Here is a 5,000-nt window from a genome sequence, read left to right on the forward strand (position 1 = left end):
CGTCCTATTTTGTAACCAATCTGTGAAAGCTCGCTTCTTCTCTTCTACAACCTTCTTCATTTCCTCATCCCACCATTCACTACCCTTCCTCCTATTTCCTCCTGTCCTTCTTGTTCCACACACCATCCTTGCACACTTTATGACTCCCTCCTTGAACCATCCCCATTCCTCCTCCACACCTAGCTCTACTCTATCCTTCACACCCTCCCACTCCTCCTTCAGCTTCTTCTTGTACTCCTTCTCCTTTTCATTTTCATTTAAAGAGTTCACTCTAAGCACCTCCCTACCTTTTGTCCCTTTCCTCTTTCTCCATCTATCCTCCACTCTCAACTTACCTTCCACCAAAAAATTATCTGATATTCCCCCACCCTCTCCCCTTAGCACATGTACATCCTTAATTCTTCCTATCATAGTCCTATTTACCACTACATAATACATCAACGCTCTATCTACCACCCTTCCATCCACCACCCTCTCCCATGTGTACTTATGCTTGACTTTCTTCCAAAACACTGTATTTGCTATCATCAACTCTCTTTCTAGACACATTTCCACCATCAACTCTCCACTACGATTTTTTCCTGGAACTCCACATTTCCCAACCACTCCATCAATTGGACCATTTCCTACCCTAGCATTAAGGTCTCCCAGTACTGTTATATTGACATTTTTCCCTAAACCCTCTATGCACTCATTTAAATCTATCCAAAAGGCCTCCCTTTCTTCTACACTCTTCTCACTGCCAGGCCCATATGCACTTACAAAGACCCACATCTCCTTTCCCAGTTTCACCTTCATCCACATTATCCTTGAGAAAACCTCCTTCCACTCCACTACACGTTTACCTATCTCTTCACTTACTAGAATAGCCACCCCTTCCCTCCCTCGCCCTCTCTTCACTCCTGATAACCTCCCACTTACACTCCCAAACTTACACTCACCCTTCCCTTTCAACTTAGTTTCACTCAAAGCCAACACATCCATCTTTCTTCTCACAAACATACTACCTATATCTTCCCTTTTACTCTCATCTGTACCACATCCACGCACATTAAAAGACCCAAACCTTAGGGTGCTGTTCCGAAAACTCCCAGACCCTCTTATGCCTTTACTTTTTCGTTTAGGAATGTGCCCTGTGGGGCTACAAGGAGAAGGATGCCTTGTCCCACTCCCCGTCCCTTTCTTCTCGCCTCTTACGATCCAAGTGGAATACTTGGTGGCAGTATTCTTTTCCCCCACCACAGGGAATTCCCCCACAACAGAAAGTAAATACTCAGAGAAATTGTACAGGACAGCAGCAGGGGGTTGGGGGACAGCATAACGGAGGGACAGTCATAGTATAAAAGTGTCATAATTTCTCTATAAAGAGTTTTCCTCTATCATAGACAAAATGATGTGTGACTCTGGTCCGTAGGGGCGCCCCATATAGACCCTAAAGTATCAACTACATGCTACTTTGCCACAATAACAAGCAGCCAATACCCCAGACGGGGTAACATCCGTAATATGGACTGGGTCAAGCATTAAACATAACATATTCGTTTATTGGGCATATATATATATATATATATATATACATGTATATATATATACATGTGTATATATATTATATATATGTTTGTATATATGTATGTATATGAATATATATATATATATACATATATATATTATATATACATATATGTGTGTGAGTGTGCGTGCGTGTGTGTGTGTGTGTGTGTGTGTGTGTGTGTGTGTGTGTGTGTGTGTGTGTGTGTGTGTGTGTGTGTGTGTGTGTGTGTGTGTGAATATAAAATTTATAATTTCCACTGCAAGATACAGAGACGAGACACCACGAGCGTAGCCCCCCTTTTCCGTAAGATACAACTAGGTAAACACACACACACAATATATATATATATGTATATACACATACATATTCATTTATATATATATACATATATATATATATATATATATATATATATATATATATATACATATGAGTCAAATGTGAGCTGGTGAAGCAATGACATTATTTATTTAATTATCACCTCATAATATTGATACACTAAACCAAGAACATAGATGTTTCAGTGATTAGTACCGGCAGCCTCACAGCGGCTGTTAACGGTCCTCAGGCTTCTCATAGGTCCACCATACATGGAGAACGGTTCTAAAACAATATATATATATATATACATATACATATATATATATATATATATATATAATATATATATATATATATATATGTGTGTGTGTGTGTGTGTGTATGTATGTATGTATCTATGTATATATACATGTATATGTATATACATATACTTGTATATATATATATACACATATATATATGTATATATAATATATTCACACATATATATATATATATATATATATATATATATAATATTCATATATATATATATGTACTGTATATATATATATATATATATATATATATAATATATATATATATATATATATATGCATACACACACACACATATATATATATATGTATATATATGTATATATATATATATATATATATATATATATATATATAAATTTTTGTTCTTTTTTTAGAATGTTTTGAAGTGGAGGAACACCTTATCGACATGACGTCATAACGGCCAATAATTTATTCTGCATGCCAGCTAGGGTGTTGGATTTTTTCCTTTGTTTTACTTTATTTTGTTTGTTGTTATTTATTCTATCTTTCTCCCCGGCCTCGTCATGGATAAGAAAACCACTTCCGTTTTATATATTCAGCAGGTACTGCGAATGACACACTTCCTGTGTGGTGTTCAATATTTTATTTGATGTTTTGAAGTGAAGGAACACATTAGTGACATGACGTCATAACGTCTAATGAGTTATTCTGCTTGCCAGCTTGGGTGTTGGATTTATTTCCTTAGTTCTATATTATTTTATTTTATTTGTTGTTATCTATTTTCTCTTTCTCTCCGGTCTCTTTATGGATAAGAAAGCCACTTCCGTTTTATATATTTAGCAGTTACTGCGAATGACATACTTCCGTGTGGCGTTCAATATTTTATTTGAAGTACTGTACCACCAAGTTGTAATCTTAATCTGGCTGCCGCCAGGTAATTTATGTTGAGCTGCACGTGAACCCTTCGGTCAGCAGAGGCGCTAAGTCCTTGGTCTCATGCCTTCCTGCGGTTTGCTGACGTCAACATGCTACTAATACTGTTTTTCGTTTCCTTCTTCCTCGGCTTCTTGGTCTGTTGACGCCATGACACATCCTTATATGTACATTTCCAAATGCATTATCACTTGACCCTTTGATAGCTGTAGGTTTTCATTTACTAAATATATTCGCCTGTGTTCATTGAAAATAAAGTGTGTAAATCAATTATGACAGTGAAAATGTTATAAAAATATTAAATCCACTCCCATCATTGTATTATTTCAAATGTTAAATATGCGTTCGACTAGAGCATATATACTTCAGTGAAAAAATCCAAAGTACAAGGAAATGTTTCAGAATGTATACAGTTTTAATTTGTATGAGATTATCATTGCCTTACAGTAAATACAGGAAATTAGTTATATGCATCTAGCAGTGAGGATATTACAAAATATTGTCACAAAATCTGCCCTGCTCAAATGCACGAAACCGTTAGAGAACAACGGATATATGCATTTTTTTTCATTCTGTTCCTTTCTTTCATCGTTTTCCTTCCTAAGCGAATACATATATTTAATTACTGTCACATTAATATAATTTGGTTTACAAAAATACCAGATAATCATTGTTTAAAAGACACAGTATATTAAAAACTCAACAAATATATATTTTTTCAATTTTGATATACCGTGGGTGTTAGTTCGCTGTAGACAACCGAATTCCAGAAAAAAATTATGGAGACGATTGAACCCTTTTTCGTTCTACAGGGTAAATGGCCATTTTTCTCTAATGCAGACAGATAATACAAATTACATAATTTTCTATTATTTATTGTGTCTAACGCTAAATAATAATCACTTAATCGTTTTCTCTCAATAAGGTTTCGAATGCTCTTCAATTGATACAACCATCGACTCTTAGTAAACGTATATGCAAAGAAAAATAGTAACAGTAATAATACAATGAATACATACATACATAATGATAATAATAAGTAAAAATAAAACAAATAACAGAAAATAAACAGACATATAAACTACATAAAGAACTGAAAAACAAAACAAATTAATTTTGTGTTTGTTCATGTCGTCTCATTTGTACCAAGCCGGATGGTCGACATGACGTCGTCTGCGTCGTTTTCTCTCTCACAACCTCATTTCTTTGTCACTTGTTTACAATAGGTCACTATGACAGAGGAAGAGGCCGGCAGGAAACCTTTCAGTCCTTAACGAGGTCGGAAAGAGAGGAAATACTAAACGATAAACAAACGCAAGCAGTATAAAAAGAAAAATAATAATAATAATAATAAAAAAATAAAATAAAATAAAGAAATAAAAAAAGTGGTTCATATTTCTATTTTCTTCATTACGACGTCTTTGTTAAATAAATTACAAACTAAAGTGTATTAATTTTACTAAATCAAGTCTCACTAAGGACTGCTTTCACTCCGGAAAGAAAACTAACGACATTAACGACATGACGTCATAAAGAGGCGCACAAGATGCCAACCTGCCTCGAGTTCTTTCCACCGTGAAGTGACCTGTTCTTGTTTAGACCTCGGACGATCATTTTGATGGAAGCAATGTCGAAAATGAAGTAGAGGATAAAAAAAAATATATAGATAAATATGATTGCAAATACATATTGAGACTTATTTCGTCATTAACCAGCATTTTTATCCTAGAGGACAGCGACCAGATTTCTTTTTTTATGTAGAAATAAGTCTCCCAGTCATAAAGACAATTATCCGTGATTCTGGTCCGTAAGGGTACCACTAAATTCCCTTAGATATTGACAACATAAAATTTTGGCAGTCATCCTTCATATGGGATAAATATAAGCAATTAATAAGTAAATAAATAAGTAAG

Source organism: Oratosquilla oratoria, chromosome 37 (assembly GCF_046742065.1).
Source record: "Oratosquilla oratoria isolate Oo_2021 chromosome 37, ASM4674206v1, whole genome shotgun sequence".
In the NCBI taxonomy this organism is placed as follows: domain Eukaryota; kingdom Metazoa; phylum Arthropoda; class Malacostraca; order Stomatopoda; family Squillidae; genus Oratosquilla; species Oratosquilla oratoria.